Source organism: Chrysoperla carnea, chromosome 4 (genome assembly GCF_905475395.1).
Source record: "Chrysoperla carnea chromosome 4, inChrCarn1.1, whole genome shotgun sequence".
Taxonomy (NCBI): domain Eukaryota; kingdom Metazoa; phylum Arthropoda; class Insecta; order Neuroptera; family Chrysopidae; genus Chrysoperla; species Chrysoperla carnea.
Window position 1 is genome coordinate 34897533 of NC_058340.1, and position 23541 is coordinate 34921073.

General features: G+C 30.1%; 1 long non-coding RNA gene across 1 annotated transcript; it reads left to right on the top strand.

Annotated features, from left to right (window-relative positions):
- The first annotated feature begins 2782 nt into the window (after positions 1–2782).
- Positions 2783–23321, top strand: LOC123299150. Its single transcript, XR_006535305.1, has 3 exons — positions 2783–2930; positions 10875–10879; positions 23282–23321. It is a non-coding gene; the product is annotated as an uncharacterized LOC123299150 (long non-coding RNA).
- Positions 23322–23541: the final 220 nt, after the last annotated feature.

Genomic DNA, 23541 nt, shown 5'->3' on the forward strand with positions numbered 1-23541 from the left:
CTGGGTCCAATCATTGAATTAACCTGATTTTCAAACTTTTTGGATCAAAATTACCCCATCCACCGAGTTTCATCAAATTCCAAAACAAAATTTTTTTTTGCGTTTTTCTTTTTTTCAAAAACCGACCTCTTAAAAAAATTGAAAAAAGTCAAGAAATTTTTTTTATCTCCAATTTCGATAAAACTCAGTATATAAAGTAAATTTGACCCGAAAAGTACAAAAATCGGGTGAATTTGATGAATTTGTGTTTCTGCTAATCTTTTGAGGCTCGAGTATCAAAATCTTAATATGTATTAAGAGATTAGGGCATTCTAAATTATTTATAAAAGGTAAAAGGTACCTAATAATTTTTTTTAAGCATTGCGTTATTTTATTTTTAAAAGATTAAGTACTAAAATCATCAATTTCTTCTTTTTTTGTTGTTGTTGTAAAATTACGTTTTCTACAAAAAACTAAAAATTATAACAATTAATATAGATTTCTAAGAACTGTTTATTATTATTATGATCGTTCGTTCGTTAGTTTTTTGTTGTTAGTGATACTTCGTCTTGTTCTCTGATCTTTGTAGTATTCTTGGAGAACTGTTTGTAGATGATGAGTATGAACTCGAGGCCATTGAGAAAGATGTATTATGTATGTGTACTAGAAGAATAGAAGCGATGTGTATTCAAGAAATATAGTTTTTTTTATTTTCTTATATCGTGGTATAGATTTGCGTCTTACACGTGATATTGAATTTTATAGTCATTTTATTACTTACAATAGACAAAGGCGAACCGAGGGGACAGGGAAGACTCTATCTATCGATTTTGATTGGAACCTTATTATAGGTCACTTTGTTGACATAGAAAATTATACAGATGTACGATGTATGTATGGTTTCGCCATAATCATAATTGGTAATTGTAGTGATTATCTAATTTGTAAAAACAGAATCCGAATATACAAAACAGTAATATCAAAAGTATTTTTAAAAACACAAAACATGCAAAAGTCAAAAATACAAAATTTATTTTAAAAAACACAGCATGACTTATCAGAAAATTGCAAATATCAACAACACAGGAGAGCAATATTTTTAAATAACGAACTGTTTTTGGTTTGGTTTTGAAGATGAGCCCGATTGTAACTTCTATATACGTCTCTTAATCGGATTGATAAAGGTATCATTGAATTGAATATAATTGAAAATTATTTCTTAATATCGTCAGTTTACAATGTTTAATTACAATACGTCTTAGAATCTACAGTTCCCAGCCCAAGCTTTACCTATAATACATCATCTTATTAATTACATACATCGAAATATATAAACATTTTACATCGTTTCTTTAATGGAAAAATCTTATATAAAAAACAATTGATATTTAAAATTAACCTAAGTTGGACGGATAAGCCATGCCTGAAACTAGATCTTAAAGAACAATCTGTACAAATTGGATTATACCGAATCAGTTATAATCGACATCGTGAGGCATGCGATATCGTTTCGGGAAGATTGGAAATAGGATTTCACAATATTTTTGGATGAAGGTTTTTACTGTGGGGTGTCTAGTTTCTCTGTGGAGAGCTTCAGCCGGATATCGTAGGGGGACTTTCGAAATCGTCCGAAGACAACAATTTTGAAATTTTTGCATTTGCTGCAAGCTGCGAAGGTGCAACGTTCGATCACATTGGGGCAGCGTACGCGAGTACGGGCCGGATACATGACCTGAAAAGTCGATGTTTCAGACGTATGTCCAACTTATTCCTAGTGTTGAGTAGTGGGTACAATCCAGCAAAGGATGCATTTCCAAGAGCAAGACGTTTTTTAACGTTCTGCGTCCCATTCAACTGCCTTTGGAGGGTTACACCCAAGTATTCAACACTTGGAGTCTGTTGGATTTCAGTGTTATACAAATTCAATTCAAGTGGAGTATCATTACAATTTCGAACCATTAATACCGTCTCATACTACACTACATATATTCTATAAAAATGTATGAGTGTGTTTGTTGTTACTACTACACTTTGGTTTAAATGGTAGAATGTTGAAGACCGGAAATGCTTGTTGAACCGGAGTTGATCGACTATTGTGGGGATTGACTGTGGTGCATCTTACAAAACAAAACAAAAAAAAAAAAAGATTACTGTGATGCTGATGATGTTCAATTAAAAACACTTTTATCGTAACTATATAAAAAGATGTATCATTTTTTTTTATATTAAATATAGTGCATCGTTATTGCCTGAGCATGAATTTATTTTATTAATTTATTATACATATTCTTCAAGTAAGAAAATAACTAAAAAAATCGGTGTATGAAAATATTTGAGACTTTTCAAATTTTGAGGATAGATTCTGTTACAACTTGGGAAAATTGGACGAAAATTAAGAGTAAAATTTTTCGATTATACCATAGTTTTTGAATTATTGATGCCAAAAGATTTAGAGAAAAAAAACTGTTGTGCCCGTCTAAGGATGTGTGAGCACGGTAAAAGGAACACGAATTAAAGAAAACATATTTTTTCTATTTTGAGTAATGTTATAACTTAACATAACAATACAATATAAGGCGAAAAATAAGAATAAAATTTTTCGATATCTGGAGTAATTTTCAAAACGTCGAAAATTGAAAATTTTGTTTAATTATTTAGCTTTCGATATTTCGAAAACCAAAGCAGGTATCGAGAATTCAATTCTTATTTTTCGACTACATTCATGAACAAAATTCATAATCAAAGTTGGTAGGCTAGTTTAGCTTAGGTTTGACTAGCTGCTCTGGGGTGGGACACACCCAGACCATAGGGTCCGTTGTGATACCGAAAAAGGGTTGATCCATCCCCGGCGACTACTCCATGAACTATTTTGAGCTGTTTAAGAACAGCAGGAGTGGTTTGACGTCGACGGGCTTTAGGTCGGAGAGGTCGTCAAAGAGAGGCTGGCTCGAGTAAACCCATCTTCACATGGCAAGAGGAGGGCAGTGACAGAGAAGATAAGACATTATTCCCTCCTCCTTTCTACTGTGGCAGTTCCTGCAGCAGTCGTGATACACTGCCAGGCCCAGGCGTGTAGCATACCTGTCGACCAACCAGTGTCCTGTAATAGCCGCAATAACTTTGCTAACAGAAGCCCTTGGAAGTGATATAAGATCTTCGGAACTCCTAAGATTGTACTCAGACCATATCTGTCTTGTAGTAACCAAAGTTGGTAAAATAAGGTACAAATAATATCAACCACAAGTCTAAGCTTTCCTTAATACCGAAAGAACACACTTCGTATTATGACCAGTTGTTAATAATTAGACCTCAATATAATTATTAGCATACTTGAAGTAAACGCTCTCTGATGTAATGATTGAAATAATGATATACGTATGTGACATGTATAAAGTTATATCGCATACATTGTAATGATAGTGCACAAAATGTGCATTTGATAACAAATTGCATGCGAATTTTAATTGCAAATGAAGAAAGAAGTATCAAGTAAGTATTTTCAATACATACATAATATATGAGATGACTTCAGATCGACAAACTATAAATTAAAAGGCGTAATGTCCATCATTATTTACACGGGAGAGAGATACATCATACATATATTTTAATAATATTATATAATTATGGTTATCGAGATAAAATCTTTGAATTAATATATGAAATAAAAACAATAAATTAAAAAAAAATATCAAAATCCCTGACTGCATAAAAGATGGATGCAAAATATTGAAACAAACTAAATAAAGTCAACTACTAAGGCTTGTACTTTCTTTTCAGAAACCATGAAAAGTATGTTTAATTCATACTATACCTACCCGAAACAATTTTTCTAAGTAATAGTAAATACCTTAGCTTTGAAGAAGGTTACATGATATAAAGACTTGTCAGACAATAATTGGTTATTTATTTATAAAGTAGTAAATGAATTTTATTCGTAAAACAAGGTGAACAAAAAAAAAACGATAGATGTCGTGGTACACTCGGTAGGAACAATATTCCTTTAGTATTTAGTTTTTAATTCATGAATTAATTGTAATATTAGTAAAGACATGCTTGTGATTTAGTAGTCAGCCCAATATGTGCGTACTAAATTTGCTTTGATCAGGATATTTTTTATGACCTAACATAAATATTTCGTTATATTTACTTTAAATTATCTCTGGTACCTTTAAAATCTGATGTGGAAGAGTACATACACTTGGGACAGATCATCTCGTTCAAAGATCAAAGATCCTCAAGGAAATCAAAAGGCAAATAGCAAACGGCTGGAAAAAATACTGGTTACTCAAAGAAATCATGAAGGCCAACGATCTTAGCATCGGTACAAAACGGAATATCTACAACACTTGCATTCTACCTTGCATCACATACAGCTGTGAAACATGGTCTCTCTCAAAACACCACCGAGATAAGCGAGCGATGGAGAAAGCATGGTAGGCATCAAGAAACAAGACAGGAAACGAAACACATTTATAAGAGCCAAGACAAAGTTATGGATGTACTAACTTACTAAAATGGAGATGGACAGGCCACATGATAAGGAGTACTCAGCTAAAGTGAAGGAGTCATGTGATTGAGCTTGCGGTTAGGGACTCAGGCAATAAAGTAACTTGGCTGCTTTTTTGGAATTTTGTGTATGAGATAGACGTAGCAAATAGAACACAGAAGGTTTGTAGAGGAAGTCTTTACCTAACTATTTGAATGTTATACATTAATTTTATTATAAAAGACCTACAGTTGAAACGATATGGTTCAGAATTATGATTCTTTGTTAGACTTAGGTACCCAAATAATTCCTCTCTCTTCGAAGAAAGGCACGCCAAATGAAAATGTTTGAATGATTTCATTGAAGAATTAAAATTAAAAAATAATAAAAATAATAATACAATGATCAAATAATTATCAACATAACTAAAACTAAAACTCCATTCCTATACTTCTATAAAATACAATCAACATTATATGAAAATGAAACAATTAAATTGAAGGTTAGAATATTGTCATAACATACATAATAACAACTGAACACTGGTAGTTGTAGTATATAAGTAAAGTAACATACAAGAATATATTTAAAGGTTTTTTAGTTCAATGATCGATCGATATATTTATTTTAAAATCGTTATTTATGAAGTAATAATAAGAATACATAAGAAAATAATTATGTATGAAACAAACTTGTTCTCTTTACTATTATAATAATACAGGCTGTGCTATCAAAAATGTGATGTTATTATTGTCGCAGAAAACAATGTGCATTATACGAAACTAAAGGGATAATCTTATTTTGTTTTAGACAGAGTGTCCTAATTTTAATCTATGCATATGAATATTTTGCAAGATTCGCCATGTATTAAAAAATGATCTGAACAAAAGTTGTAGAGTTTGATGGGAGACATCATGTTCTTCTGACATCAGATTGGACCTAATTCTTCGAGTTGCTTTAATTACCAATTTAGATTCAAAACAGTAAGAGATAGAATAATACTTTAAATTACAATTTTTGTTTAAAATTTTTTTTTGAAAAACGTTACCTTTCGGAGGAAATTGACAACTTTTGGCTAAAGCGTTTAGATTTATGAGAATTAACTTTAATTTAAAGTGCTATTCTATCTCTAACTGTTTGGGATATAAATTGGCTATTAAAGAAATCTGAAGAACTAGATCAAATCTGATGTCAGAACATGATACCCTCCATCAAACTCTACAATTTTTGTTGAAGTTATTTTTTAATAGGTTGCACTCTGGCGAAATATTCAGATGCATAAATTAAAACGGCCCACTCTGTATGTTTCAATCAAAATGCTACAAACCAAAGCTTTACGTTCAGTTTAAGAAGTAGACCACTGCACTACCTTTATTATCACAAAACCCATAACCTGTGTTTTGTACTTTTTTGCTTCCACATCCATGTCTGTTAAAATACTAGATCCTATTATTCCCCGTCCCATTCCTCGCATTAGTCGTCGTCTGTGGTTTTCCACTGCACGACTGAACAAGATTAGTATTTATCACGGGACCTATTATTTTGGCCATGGAGTAATCTTCGCAAATCTTCATGTCTCTTTGTAGTTTAGCGAGATAATTATGCCAGTCTTTGCTCACTGCTTCCTTGCTGTATCTGAAAACCCAGTAGAGAGTGACTTCGTCTGTTTTTTTTGTCACCCTCTTCAAAAGACTCTTTAAAAGACCCCCAAATCAAACTAACACAAGTGAATCAAATTCAACCTAATATAATTCGATCGAAAGGTTCCTGCGATTTAACAATTCTATGATTAAGGGAGTAAAGCATATCTTACGATTCAGTAGGCAGTTATGTCATCGAGATTTTTATAATGTACCTAAAATGCTCGATCAATAATATTATGTAGTCTGAATAGACAAGGATATAGTAAACTATTCTATTCTTCCTCCCCTATTCAGGCTTTTGCTGTAACCGCTGTAAGGCTATAAGGTTTGTTAATTGTAATTGTATACGTTTATTATTTTTATACATTTTTTTTTATATTCATTTATTGTTGTTTTATTTTTTTCAACTTAAATAATTTCTGATTGGTATTACTTGCTGTTAGTTGTGTGATGATGTTTGACGGTGATGAAGTAGCGGATGATAAATATATGATTAAAGTGAGATAGTATTATGGCCGGAAACATGTTTACAGTAGGTACTTACACAATTATATTTCTGTATTTGAGTGTTTGTGTGTGTATGTTGTGTATGTGTGGAAATGTATTCGATGTACACTGAGATCCAATATTGTAGAATGAATGAATGTACCAAATAAGATTTAAATTTTGTACAGTTAATAAATTGGAATGCTTACGCAATATGAGTCAGTTCATTGAAGGCCATATTATTATGGTAGCTACTAAGGCGATTAGGGCACCGTAGTTGGTTCGATGGTATAGTTTCTTTTCAGATAAATCCAGTCTGTTTCGTGGCATCACTTATTGATCATCACCACGATTCTACAGCTATTCCTCTCCACCTTTAATCCAACGGATTTAAATCAAGAACAATCTTGGCGATATTAACCATCACTACCCTTATAATATGGCCTTTTCGGTTCCATGTTGGTAGCCTCTCTTTTAGTTTTTTATCAAGATCAACTTTCTAATTTAAAGTGCTATTCTATCTTTTACCGTTTAGAAAATAAATTGGCTATTAAAGCAACGCGAAGAAGTAGGTCTAATCTGATGTGAGAACATGATATCCGCCACCAAACTCTATATTTTTTTGAAATTTTTTAATAGTTACAAAATTAGTTGCATATGGAATTTTGTAAAAGAAAAAAATGGGTGGAACAGGATGGAAAATTTAATTGGTACACATCAAAGCTTTATACTACGATGATGAAATGGCAAAATACGTTCTTGTCAACACGAAGAAATAGTTCTTCGTCTTCATCACTGTTTACAATATTTATTTAAAATATTGCATGTGTATTTTAGTTGCTCGAAAACAAAAAAATACAAAATGTTAAAGACGAAAGAAGTGTTCATCAAATATCATTACGACGATTTTAAGTAATTTATTTATTTAGATGGCTTTAGATGGAAAATTTTGAGGTTTTAGGTTTATTTAAGTTCACAAACTTTATTTTTTATTATCTACAATAAAAAGCATTTCAAAATATCGCACAAATTCGAAAAGTTTTGCGGAACTAAATCATCGAAACTTGAAATCAATCTCTTCTGCCTTCTTCTTCACAATTGATGTGTCTTTCTAACTTTTTTACTCCGCCATTTCATCGAGACTTCCTACATCAGTTTTCTATTCGGGGATGTATAAGTTCTATCACTCACCCTTCAGCTTTGTTGCTATATATCTAGCATTGTTTCATCTCCAACAACGTTTTAACAATAAAAGATCATACAAGTCTAAAACTATATATTTGCTCAAGTCTTGCAGTCTTGCACTCAAGACTGGACTCATATCCAATTTCCTTTATTTTTTTATTCAACTTAACAGCTTTTTTACATGGACGTATTAAAAATGACGATTGTTTGTAATGTTCTACCTTTTTTGATGATTTTTACAAATTACTCCGGGATTACGTCGCAGATAATTAATGTGATGTAAAGGTTTTTTCTATCCAAATCATATTATTACATTCAAACAATTTTAAGAGCGCTAGGTTTTTTTTCTAAAAGAAATTAATGTTTGAAATAATTATTAATAACAAATTTATATCTCACGAAATACGATAATTAATTAGACGGAAGTCAAACAGTAATAATCAAATGTTTGTTACCGTTTTGTGATGATTAATTAATGATCAGCCGTCGGTCATTTGTCTTTACAATTCCACATCTCCAATCATGTTTTTATATGCATATGTATATGTTTTATAATATGTTGTGCGCTGAGAAAAACTTGATTTAAAACAGTTCACCGGATACTGATTATCGAAATCTATATAAATGTATCCGCCTTAAAATTACTAAAATAGAACATTGAAATATAGTGATTATAAATTTACATGTTACATTTATTTTTTATTTTTTTTATTATATATTTCTTTTTTAAACATTTTATTTAATATGCATATATTATTTTATGTTTAAAAAAAATAAAAATTGGTTATTTTTTATATTAAGTTTTTGGAGTAGCCGTTGGCTTTTTCAATATACGAAAGACATGAGAAAAATTTCTTCAATCAATTCTCATAAAAATGGTTTGACAAAAGTGAATTGGATTGCTTTGAGCAAGGCCAGATTGTCAGAGTTGTAAAGAAGAAGTGCTCTCGTTAATACTTTTTTTTTTAACAACAAAGGCTTTCAAAATTTAACAGTTTATCCTGTAGCAATTATGGGAAAACTTCCGATGAGAGTCTGATATAATTTTAATATTGTTTCTCACTAAATCTTGCACATGCGAGTTTTTGTTTCCCTATCTATTATTTAGATAATAATCAACATAATAGTTAATGCTATGATCAAAAGAAGTTATTATATATAGCTATCTTGGTCTTGGTCTTAATTTTGAACATTGTATCTTGGTATAGATCTTGCATTATTATCTTTAGTCTTGGTATTGGTCTAAGTCTTAAAAATATGTCTTGGTCTTTCAAAAATATGTCTTAGTCTTACAGAATCGAGTCTTGGTCTTCGAGAGATGAGTCTTGGTCTTGCAAAAATTATCACATTCTTGGTCTTGGTCACTAGAGTCTTGTTTTTGATCTTGCATCATCCATGTTTTGAACTTTTAAATTTCGATTAAGTCTTATTGTATTATTTCAGAATTTTTGGTGTCTTACTTTTGATAATCGTTTTATATAAAATGATGAGAACAGATAATCAAAATCTGTCACCCAAACTGTGTTATACTGAAAATTCGTAGATTAGTTATTGTTTTTTCTTTATTTCTCAGGTTTTACATAAAATGCGAAAGAAAAACTTTCAGGTATAATAAAAAAGTGCATAGAAAAAATTATATAGGCGGTTCATTAATTATTTTCAACAATAAGGTAGGTAAAAGTATTGCTATGAGTTTTGATCTTGTCCAAATAAGTCTTGATCTTGTAGGTTTAAACCTCGGTCTTGCAGAAAGTGTTCTTGGTCTTAATTCTTGGTTGCAAGACGGACAAAGACTGTAAGACTGAGTCTAATTTTGCTTATCACTAGCTATAGCAAAATGAACGACACGTAAATTGTGTTGGATTTCGTGAATTTTGTTTCAGAGCGTAAAACGTCCTGAATAAATCTGTATAGTACATGATCCGAATAAGGATTGACCTTCACCCATCTGCTTACCAAATAAGAGTTATTTTTAATCAAAAGTAAAATGATAACAAATATTACTGTAAAGGTTTGCCTAAAAAAACGGTTTGTATTTTTATTAGATATACGTATTCTTGACCACATTTTTTAGGCAACCATTTGCAGGCATATTTTTTAAAATTTTATATTTTATAAAAAATGTCTTTCATGGGTGAAGATCGACCCTAATTCGGATCTTAGACTACTATAAAAACATTTAAATTTCTACTGGATCAGTGACAGACGAATAATTTATATGTTTGACAATTTTTATGATGATATGATGATGATGATCATATATACAGGACAGGAGATGAAGATCAGATTCCTGACTTCTGCAGTTACCGGTTCTGTAAATATCAATATTTAAATTAGTAGGTATGTCAGTTGTTTGTTTTTTGTATTGCAGTCTGCATCATCATCGTCATCTCCCTATACTATACTGTACCATTATACGTTTGTTCTTTTTTCTCTCGGTGTACTACACTAAGTGAAGATAGAAAAGGAACAGTGCTATTGTTGAGTAATAGAACTATCCTTTAAATCGACATTTAGTGTTGTACAATCGTGGCAAAAACAACATACACTATGTTGTGTGTTACTTCTCCACGTCCATCGAAGCCTTATATGCTGCAGTAATAATACAAACGTTATGTTATGTTATATTATGTATGTGTGTATTTGGTCAACAAACAGCCCTCTAAAATTCTACTTATTTGTATATACGACACAAGGACGTTTCAAAGTCAATTTTATATTATTGCAGTTATATCTACTAACTCTTTGAATGAAAAAAGAATTATGGTAAAATATTTGTACTTTTTAAAACAGACACAAATGTTTTTTAATTCTTTTAGTGTTGTCCAAAAAGTTATAGAATAGAGGAGAAGGTCTCTACAACATGAACAGGACTATTATTACGATATTATTACACAGAGTAGAGAGGTACAGTAGATTCGAGCTGGGCCCATAACCCGTCCGTAGATCGAAACTACGCTCTGTTAACAGAATTTTTTCATTTACTTTCTCCTTTCCTACTTTATGATGTCTTTTTAGGAATGTAAACCTAAGGCATTCTATTTTAACTTCCATTCTTTTTGAACCTAATTACTTAGAAGCAGAGTTCCTAGGTTAGGTTTTGATGTAAATGCACAAGCGTGTACATATATATCATTTATATGTTTAACACTGTTTTAAACTCAGTGGAAGACGTAACAAGTGATATTTACAAAATTTAAAAAAACCGGGAGAAAATTTTGGGTACGAAACCCTTAACTCACACTTGAAACATAACTAAGAACACTCTCTATTGAATTAGCTTTCAAACGAAACAAAACAAAAAATCGCTTCATCCGTTTAAGCTCTACGTCACAGACAAGCAGACACACACACATACATAGCGTACAAGCTTATAATACCCCTTTTTTTTGGTTTGAAGGTTAAAAAGACTCTTGGGATTCTTCATGTCTTTGTACTCAAACTTGGGATTAAACAGTGAATCGCACGGTTAATGGATAGTAATTTTAATCCCTTGAAAATATTTTACTTTTTAACAAGCCTTTGCGTAAAAAATAATATTTACCGGTGGTGAAAAACTATTCAGTCGAGGTTAATCAAATTTTAGGTGGATAAATTTGATAATATTTCCTATAAATATCATCAATCTGCATACCTCTAATTCTTCATTTACCCTATCCTATTATTACGACACGTATTGTACAATGAATGATTGTTAAAAAAAAGAAAGAATAAAAATTGAATTGAATTGAACTAAATCACGTACCTACTCTATTTGGCCTAAAAATTGATTATTTAAAAAATTATTGGATATATGTATTTTGAATTTTGAATAAATTTTTCGTAAATATGAATCAATCAGCAGTAGACAAATATCATCATAAATATTTTGATCAGATATATTCACTTGGTTAGACAATAAAATTTTTGATATCATAATAATATTTACAAATCCATTCAATTCATAAACGTTTTTTTTTTACACAACATAAATTTTTGTCATATTGAATGCGCTAATTGTATAAATACTGTATTATACAGTGTAAACTTACACAAATGCATATTTATATATACATAGTTTATTATATATATGCATACTAAATAAAGAGCAATGTATACAGTTTACACATGAGTGTCTTTATTTAAAAATAGACATACCCAACAATAAGTATACAGAAAGTATTAAATACGACATTGTGAGTTTCCTGTCTCAATTGATAAAGATAACATCACAAATTATATGAATGTGTTAAACAATGATAAATATATACAATTTATGTATTGGAGGGAAATCAGTAGCGTACGTATATTTATGGATGTGTCTGTGTATTGTGTATGAATAAATATAGAGGAAAGGTGTACAAAATGATTCATCGAAGTAAACTGATTCTTCAAATTCAAAGTTAACTTTCAGTATTGTAAATCAGACTTACTAATACATATTCTTCCCATGTCCTATAATATCATAATCTTCCCATTGATTACTCGCACCAATTGTAACTGAAGACGATTTCGTGAAAATTTCTTTATAGCTTACCTTAAAAATCTTTATAGCTTACCTTAGGATACAGCATCACTCACTTTTCTCATTCAGACATCCATTACTCAGAACGTCCAACAAAATCAAAATTTTAAAGATTCTTCTTGACTGAGACGGGAATTGAATAACACTTGTTTTTCCCAATTATCTATAATTTGTAATTCCGAAAAAACATGATTATAATTGTAAAATTAGGACATTTCTTTTAGATTCGAGGTACATCACTTTGCGTATTTTAAACTTTACCTCTTCAAAATTAAACGTTAGTTTTTAAAACCGGAATATGGTAAAACGAATGACTTAACAATAACCAATGATTTACGTTGAGTATGATTTATAAAGCAATATGTAATGATAAGCTTGTAAATTGACAGTCCAAATTTTTTTACTTTTTTCGAAAAATAAAGTTTATTTTGAAATCAGTCGAAAATAAAACTACATTGAAAATCACTGTTCAATCTACCTGCTTTCTAATAAATTATCTTCATTTTAATAAAAAGAAGTAAAAGACGAAGAAGTTTAAAGTATTCAAAGAATGTTGCTCATATCTTTTTACCAAAACAAAGTTTTTTTTTTATATGAATCTCTATGGTGATATCGTACATTGACGTCACTAACCTACATCTTCCTCTTTGTTTAATTTTAAACGTTCATATTTTGCGTACTTCTAAAGATTTTCAAAAACCAACTTTACATTTCTACCTGTGCAGTGAGAACTCTTCACCTGAAGTGATAAAAAAATTTAGTCAACATGCCTACACAAATGCTGTGCAATAAATATCAAAATATGCCGAGAAATCACAGAAATATTTCAAGGTACTACATCTTACCCTAGTTCTGTTTTAATAGAGATAATTTTATATGAAATTTTATTCAGCTTCCCCCTATGTATGCTGGAGTTGTAGTGAATAAATATTATTTATTCTATGATAAACTATTATTTCCTGTGTATGTATGTATTAAATTTTACTACATTATATATATATTTAGTTTGAATAATTAAAATTTATATATTTGAATCATTTCTGAAATATAACGAGAAATATTCATTGGACGCTACTGATATACAAATATTATTTATCATATTCGAACACAGATTTTATTTGGAAATTAATAATTTGGATATAATTTTTTTAATAATTTTAATAATAATTTTTGAGTGTTACAACGAATGATCCATAACATTCCGATTGACACTTGGACAATTTTTGAATTTGATGACCGATTGAAACTAATATGACCATCAAAAAGACAAGAAGTTCTTTTGGAACAATTGGGTTCTTCACAACGTAAAGATATCGTTGCTCGCTAAAGAATGAATGAATTTTGTGTAAAGTGAGTATATACCGCCTGCTTTATTGATGTATACTAATAATAAAATCACAAGTACAACACAGTTTTGGCGATTTTACCTCTTGACATGCTGGTTTCGATGCGATAATCAAAAAATGGAACGAAAAGTGAGTCATAATTTAAGCTTAAATTCCCGAAATGTATAAGTATCTGATTCGATGTTAAACCATTTTCTAACATTTAATACTGGCTTATAATAAATTAATAAAAATATTAAATTAAAAAAATCGATTAATTAACATATTAAAAAAATAATTATAAAGAAAGAAAATAAAATCCAGCCATGCATCCGACAGTCGTACGCCCAATAAACTATAGACTTCCCCCGGTTCATATAAAAAACAACAACAAAAATTATAATCCATTTTAAGAGAGTACCTCTAATTTAAGAGCATGTAAGTCTAGGGCTAGGTGTAATATTTGATGGTCATTTTAGAACGGATAGAAATTCGAGAAAATTTCATTGAAAATTTTTAATTCCGCGACAAGCTTATGGTAAAATGTACTTTATAGTAAAGTTCGTAAAAATATACTACATTATTTGTCACACTAGAAATCTTATTGGACTATACACTCGGACATTCTATGTGTACATATACAAATTATACACACACAGCTGCATATTTACCAAAAAATTCGGCACCAAACAAGATTTTATTAAACTGTTTTTGAACAAACTCTGTAGAAAACTTTTCAAGATATGCTTTTAGTCACTCAAGATTGGAAGATTTAACCCATGCAAAAAGTTTCAACTTTGATAGTGAATATCTTTTTGTATTTGACAATTTTCAATTATTTTATTCTGTAAAAAAGTGTTTTCCCAGTTGACATGTGATAAAATAAAAAACAAAATTAAATAATTTATATTTCAATGCAATTAATAAATATCGTATCTAAGGCTCAAAACAACACTTCGCCTAAAGAAAATGAATAAATACTTTTTTACTGCAGCCACTAAACTCGATCCATTTTTCTACATTATGTATTTACTTGTTTTAAAACTTATAAATCTATTATATAGAATTACCTGGTTTTGAGGCCCTAAATTGACGTATTTGTAACCACGGCAGGGGTACGCATAACTATGCCGCTGTCTTGTAAAACTTTATTTGTACTACTTTTTATTCTTTAGGAAAAACGTTTCCATTTTAAGTGCTTAAACTTTATGAAAAGTTCAAAATTCCCCTATCTTTGAAAATGAAATTATGAACATTTTCTTAGAGATTGTTGGACACTTTTACAACAGCCCAGCCGCTCTGGAATGACTATCAAATTCTACCCCTAGCCCCAGACCGAATAGTAATAATAGTATAGTAACATTCTTAAGAATTTTGTCTTATTAATACATTAGTTTTTTTTTTTTTAATGAATGATCTCCCACTGATTCTCACGGTATGTACACCGGAAGTGATTGCCTCCTATATATAATACATACACACCTCTCACGTCACTTCGTTTCTACTACCCACTTTATAACACATACTAAACTATATCTATTCCAATTGAATGTATTAAATTGGGTATATGTTGTACTTTGTTTATTATCATAATCTATTTCAGTCAAGTTTAGAAACAGAATGATGGTTTTTTAGTCGCATCCGCTGTGCACGTTCGTTCAATATAATACACAAATGTTGTTTTAGTGTGAGTCTGTGTGTATCCAGTATGTGTGTGTGTGTTGGTGATACTCTATTTTCTAACTTATTAATAAATAATACAGCAGCATCAGCATATTACTACATAGCCACAGCATGTATTGCAACGAACGATAGCTGACAAGTTCTCCGATTCCAACGAAATATTTTTTATGGTTTTTCTAGAGGGCATATCGAAACCCAAGCTAGGAAAAATCTAAAACCCTTTCAGAAGTCTTGCCAGCCTTTTAATTTTGAAATTTAAAAAGTCTGCGTTGCTGGAAATTGTGTGCGCTTTTCTAATAATAATATTAATACAAAAGAGGGGTATCACAAATGGGACAGTAGCACCTAGAACAAGGAGTTCTCTGTACCCTTTTTGAGGGTACAGTCACACAACCTGTCGATCGGCGTATCTGGGTAAGACGTGATATTTTAAGAACCAAAATTCTGTCCAGGCCAGACGTAAGATTGAAAGATTCAATGTTTTTGACCCAAACATTCTATATCTGACACCCTGCAGGTATGTATGTACATGTATGGAGGTTTCATCTTCCCTCATGCAGCCTCTACAAGTAGGACACCCTTCCCACACTTTCTCCTGCAGGAAAACATACCCGAGTGTGACTATCATTAACATTCTTATAAATATATACAATAATACACGCCTTCGAGCACTTACTCCTGACGTAATGGAAGAGGGAAAGCCATTGGAAGATTCTTAATTTATTTTTAAAATCCTATCCAAAACAAATCCATGTAATAGTTTTTGGCGAAATATATTCTTGCTGAGTTGATTTGAGTTAAAACATTACATTTAACTGTAAATTTCCTACCTTACTTCTTAAAGCCAGAAACTTTGTGAGCTACGATTTTGACAAATAAGGACAAATATTTTAAAGTTTAAAATTTTACAACGATATATGAAAGTTGACTTTCGTATAATGTATGCAATATAGAAATTCAGTAATTAATTTATTTCTTTTATTAAATTATACCGTAAAAAAAATTGTAATGTCAAATCTGAATTTTATTAATTTTCTTTCAAAATAGCCCATATTTCAATTAATACTTTGAATTTATCACAATGAATTGAAACTATTATAAAATATTATTGCTATAAGCGTATAATAAAATTTAATTGAAAAATTATTATGAAATTTTATGATTTTCTGGAAATTATAAAATGCTTGATTTATTAATCAAATTCTTTGTACATAAAGGAAATTAATATACTTTTATGAGCATTATTAAAATTTATATTTTTTATTTATATTTATTCAATAATTCATATTTCTCAATATTTTCATTTTTAAAATTATAAATATTGCAAATTAAGATTTATTCGATAACGAAGATATTTTATTATCAAATCTCGTTGATATAGGAAATTAGGCTCAATAAACAAATTACTTGAACTTTCTTACCGAATTCCCCCAAATTTGAATGGCGAAATTTAATTTTCAGAGATTTTCTCTGAAACTAGTTCTTGTTTTATAATGTACTAGCAACCCGCCTCGGCTTTGCACGGGTGCAATACTGGTACTAAATATACTAGAGAATGTGTTTATTTACGACATCACATTAGAAACTTCTAAAATTATCAGTGTTTCTCTAAAATATTATGTATGTATACCTTCCTCTTGAAATTGAAGAACTATATGTAAAAAACAGCATAATCCGTTGCGTAGTTTTAAAGATTTAAGCATACATAGAGCGGGAAGTGACTTTGTTTTGTACCATGTAGTGATGATGTACCATGCAATGATGATGATTCGTTTTGATAATATTAAGAGAACGAAAGTTAGTGATTTTACCAAATTTTACTTTCCAGATCTCATTGAAAAACAGTGAAAGATATAAGACTGCATTTGTGGGGTTTATTAATGCTAATATCATACCAACTGATGATATTGACTAAGAGCTTGTTTTAGAATCCGTAGAACAAAAACAAGAAAAAATTTTGTTCAAATTTTTCCAAGGGAAAAAACCAAAAAAAGTTGGTATATTTTTTGAATTCTACATTATTTTAAATAAATTTTTGCTTTAAAATATCCCAAATTTTAGTAACAAAAAGTCCCAAATTGTAGTCTGCAAAAATGAAAGAAAAGTTAATCTGTCGATTTGTTTTTGAAATGCTTCAAAACAAAGAAAACTGCTAAGAAATGGAAGTATGCTAAACGGGGATAAATGTTGAAGTGATATCTTTCGCAGTGTTTTTCTATATCGTTTAGATTTATTAAATTCATGAAGGTTAATGTGAGTTTTTAAATAAATACACACAGTTTAAAAAAAATACATTTTTTATATTGTTAAATGATGATAACACTATTAAATAATATTATATAAGAGGCATTAGATGAGCGAACATCAATTCAGTTTATCTTATATTTTTATCAAAAAGAAAAATTTATTTTATTATTTGTATGACAATGATTCTCATTGATTTTTCTAAATATTTTTTTTTTTTTTCAAACTTTTTATTTTTATTTTATTAATGCAAATATGGGAGAAAAAAATATTATTTATTTATTTAGATAAATAAATATTTTTAAGAAAAAATATATATATTATTAAGAAAAAATTCCGTCCTTGGTGGGTATTACTTTAACAAGGCCAGGCCAATAGCTTTCTGATAAATGAATGATTCGATTCATTGATAATTTATAGTCTACTAAACTTATACACTTGCCACGATCTAGATTATATTAATCTGCAATTTTTTGTCTTTTAGAACATTATGGAATCCTGGTCCCGGAATTAAGCACATTAGTGATAGCTAGCGAACAATTAACACCACAGCTACAAAGAATGAGCCTAAACTAGTGGGTTTAAAAAAAATTCCAATAAGATCGGATCAAGTTTGCCTGTGTTATCAAAAAAATCGCATTTTTTGACTTTATGGCGTACTCAAAATCCAAAAAATTTAATTTTGCTCTATCACATCCAAATTTTATTCAATTTTGATAAATCAAGTATGTAATCCTATTAAATTGGGGTCATACTTTTCAAATTTGTAATCAAAATTAACTTAGCTCTAATAGGTTTCAAGAATGTGGAGTCCTGGTCCTGGAATTAAGCACATTTGTGATAGCTAGCGAAAAATTGATATCACAGCTGAAAAAAATGACCCAAAATTAATGAGTTTCAAAAAAAATTCCTATAAGATCGGATCAAATTTGCCTGTGTTATCAAAAAAATCGAATTTTTTAACTTTATGATTTTATGTAAATTAATGAGCGCCTTTTACATGATCCTTTACTAATTTTTTGTTTTACGTATTAAACAAAGGTTTTGTTTTGCGCCTCTGTTTCTTATGCGCCGGAGGTGGGTCCCTCCTTTGCCAAGCCCCAGTTACGGATATGGTGCATATACTCGAAAACTTTTTTTTTCCTCGCCATATTTTTTTCAAAGTCAAGTCTTCACAGAGACAGACATTTGCGATTTTAATTAATGGCCTAAAGTTAAAATGTAGAATTCAGTAAAATAATATTTTGTATGTTGAATTTTTTCGCGATTATTTTAGAACTACCTATTACACGAGAGTAAAATTATAAACAGTTTCCAGACATTGTATAATAAATACAAAATCGCTCTAGAATATGTATTTGGCAGTTGACGTAGCCTTACAAAAATAAATAATCTATTAGAATGTGGGTGGCCCATACAAAATTTTATTCAATCAAAAAAACCGGAGGTGAAATTTTTATTAATTATTTTATTATTGTAAATATATTAAAAATTAAATTTTAAAAAAAAAATTGTGTTTTAATAATTCAAATTTTACTGACACCTACATTTTTTAAAATAAATGTATTCTAAAAAAGATTTTTATATGTTAAAATATTTTTTTGCGGGTGGGCTTACTTCAACATCAACCAACGTATCCGGCCATAACCACATACTTGCACATATACTTATACGTACATATTTTTACACACCGGAAGTGTGTTTTTAAAAGAAATGAATATAATATCATAACAGAGACAACGATCGCTATTTTATGTTGATTTGTCAATGTCAGCAAACATTTTAATTTTGTTTTTGACATATGGAAAATTTAAAATTTTAATTTTTGACGAATAAATTTGGATTGAATGTCTCCTATCATTATCTTATATTAAAATGTGATCATGCCATTTTTGTATCGAAATTAATGCCCCCTTTAGCTTTCAATATTAGTGCAGAAAATAATTCATTTTTGCAAAAATTTCCAATGAAGACATTTTATAGAAAATTAGAAATAATCAATCATTATAACCAGAATTAATCAAGCATTACATTAGAATTAAATAAGCAACCGATTTTTTTAAAGTATAGTTCTATATAAATTGTAATAGTAGAAAAGGACAGTATCATAAAACTGCACTTGTTTCTGCTTCTTTGCACTGCTTCTTTCCACTTTTGATAATGAGAAAATGTGATTGAAAAAGTTTTATTTCTAATTTTCAGTTTTTTTAATGCTATACTTACTAATGAGGGCATATTTTTAAAGTAATGGATCATAGATTAAATTGTTATCAAAATTATTTTTTGTTGGGTTAATACAGTGGAACCTCGATAACTTGAACCTAGTCATAATATTCAGTAAGTCGAAAAAACTGGCATTCCCATCCACTGATCTCCCAAATACGCGGTATCTTAAATTATTTAGATTTTGTTACTCGAACAAACCGGTCCAGTGGCCGAGCTCGCTAAGACGTCTTAGCTTGCTATGATCACTGGCAGGGAGGTTGCGGGTTCGAACCTAGGCAGCGGCAGTGTGAACAAAATTTTGTTGCATTTCCCTTGGCATTCGAGTTATCGAGGTTCCACTTTAATAATTAAATCTCACTTAAAAATTTTCTGTGTAGAATTTCACAAAATTTAAGTAATTTTTGCAGTTCTAAAAATTTCTTAAAAAACACTGATTGAAATTGTCAGTTGAATTCTCAGAACAACAATATATCAAAGTACTATCTAATTTCATCGAACTTATATGTTATTATTATTAAAATTCGGCAGAACTCGGCTCTAAAACATAAACATTGTTAGTAACTTCCTGCGGATAGAACTAGTTTTATTTATTTTTTAATATGAAATTATAAATATTATAAAATTAAGTATTAAAATGAAATAAAAATTTTATTATAATTCTATATTATATAATAATTTTTAAGATAAATATTTCTAATTATCAAAATAATAATTTTTAAACGGAAATTTTAATTAAAATAAATATGGAAATAAAATAAAATCATTTCCGGTCAACATTTAAAAAAAAAAAAACTATATCGCTTTATAAGAAATAAACTAAAACATTTAAACTTCTATTTATGAATGTTTTTATTAACAAAAATACATATAAAATATTAGGTTCAAGTGTAGTACCTTGAATGTTTCTAGGGCCGATCCTGCGGAAAAAAATGCGAGAAATCTGACGAATAATCCAATAAATATTTGACAACTTTTTTAGTTCTGAATTAGTTATTAAATATTATACGCTGTTAATAATAGGGGATCTGAAATATTGAGGATTTTTGCAAATTTAGACAGGGTGTACCAAGTTAAACGAGTAGGACTACATAAAATGGTAGATTATGTTAAAATTAAAACAATTTCATTATACACTTATAGCCAGATAAGCGTTCTTTTCTAGATACAGGGTTTTGAAATTTTTCAAGAAAATGAATATTTGACACAATGAGCTGATGAACTCTCATAATTTAGGGCTTATGGTAATAAATTACGAAAACCAGCGGTAGAGCTATGGGTGCTTGAGGCATTGTGTCTCAATTTCACAGGAATATACTATTTTTCTAGAAATTCATTACCTTTATCTAGAAAAGGATGCATTCCCAGTAATAAGTGAATCAATTGTCATTATTTTAATGCTGTCTTTCATTTTCATAAAGTCCTGCTTTTATAACCAAGACCACCCAATATAGTATGATAAAAAAAAGATACAGATGAAAGAGGCCTCTTCACTTGAAGGATAAAGCGGCTGAGAGAATTAGTACGTCATATATGTTTAGATGCCTTATAAGGGGGTACTATTTTCATTTTTATTTAAAAATGGAGTTTAAAAACATATAAATCTAAATTATTAACCATGGTACAGCACTCTCCCGCATAATATACTTTACTACAGCTAGCTGGTTAATGGTTTGTTGGATAAACAATTCAATATTGACAATAATATATTTTATCTGGAGGTCACTTAACTTTGAAAAATGTATCTTAAACGGAAATATATTAAATTGGAAATAAATTAAATGGTCAATGTATTGGGAATATTTTTTGATTTGCTTGTAGACTAAATTCTGTTGAACAATATGAGACGCCAGATTTTTGTATGACTTTCGGATATTAAGATGGTTGTAAATATTATAAGGTTAACAATATCTGCATACATTGCAGATATCTTAAATTTCAAAAATGTTAGGACAGGAAGTGAAGATATACGACTATAATTTGTGGTAGATATTATGCCAACTGTGTCTTTAAATTCGATTCAACCAATTGTGTCTCAAACTGTCTGCTTCTGACATAATACGATAGTCTAGCTCCCAACTCATATAATACGCATCCTTACGAACTAGCGCGAACTAGCGTAGGTAGCGTAGGAAAATGTACTTTTTTGATTCCCTTGCCCTAACTAAAGGACATAATTTTTCGAACCATGTCACTTATAATCCTTGTATACATATGGTTCATTTCAAAAGAATCCACGCTTAAAAGCTCTTGACCTGATGTGATTATTATTTTGAGTGAAAGCATATCGATTTAGTTCAAGAATGGTACCAAGATAATTTAAGGTTTCAACTCTTCACTCTTAGCCACTTCAACTTCGAAATTTTAAATTACCCCTGTTATATTGCTATACCTCATTTTGAAGGAAAAACAATTCTCTATACAACCATAATAAAAAAATTAAATTGATCGATTAGCTCTTAAGATAGACTACGCAGAAGATGGAAGGTATGAATTCCTTCTTCTGTGTAGTGGATAGTCTATCTTAAGAACTAATCGATCTATTTCATTTTTTTTATAATGGTTGAATATATAATTTTATGCCGTTTCAAATTATGGAAGGTAGAGGGTGCGATTTGAAATTTCAAAGTTAAGGTGGCTAAGGGTGAAGGGACGAAATATAAACTTCTCTTATGACCTCCTTTATGTATGTACTATGACAGTAATCTCAGCTTCTTCCTCTTCCCGATGAAAAAATTTGGAATAATTTATGTTAAAATTACAACACATTATATTCATTATACATACATATAATTACTAATTTACTAATATAATGATGTTCTTTTTAAAGACTTTTATAAAAATATAAAATTACATCAATAACACCATTTTATTAATTAAATTACAAAAACGTATAGTTTAAGTTTTATAAAATGGTTATTAAGTATTATTTTTTATATATTAATTAATTAAATATATGTTCTTTAATGTTGCTGTTTTTTTAATTTTAATTAAGTAATAATAATCATAACGAAATATTCAAGATCATTTTTCTTGGCGGCTAATAAAATGCAATATTTATCCAAATTTCGGTTAATTTTAATTGACATTTTAATAATTTCCAAGCACCTAAAATTCATATATTTTGATGTCATATATGGAAATTTAGTCTATAGCATAGAATTGTTCTTGGCCCAAAAAGTGTTGTATTACTATCTTTTGAAGCAACTCATATCAATTGCTTGGATTCCTTCAAATACCATTTCTAACCTACTCCGATAATTTTCATTCACGATTATTTTGAGATGATTAGTAGATAAATGGCGTGTGGAGCATTGACACCGGAAGAAGGGAGGTTGCAAGGGGGCAATATGAGATAGGTTAGGTTAGGTTAGAGTGTCTGTCCTGGGGTGGGATACACTTAGACCATAGGGTCCGTTGTGATACCGTAAAAGGGTTGGCCCATCCCCGGCCACTACTCCATGAACCATTTGGAACTGTTTAAGTACAGCAGGAGGGCTTTGACGTCGACTGACAAGAGCTGGGCAGTGACAGAGAAGATGAGACATTGTCTCCTCCTCGTCACCACTGTGACAGCTCCTGCAGTAGTCGTGATACACTGCCAGGTCTAAGCGTTCAGCATGCATGCCGCCCAGCCAGTGTCCTGTGATAGCCGCAACAACTTTGCGAACAGAGGCCTTTGGAAGTGATATAAGAACTTCGGAACGCCTGCTATTGAACTCAGACCATATCTGTCTTGTAGTACCACAAGTACGTTCTTCCCTCCATATAAGATTGGCC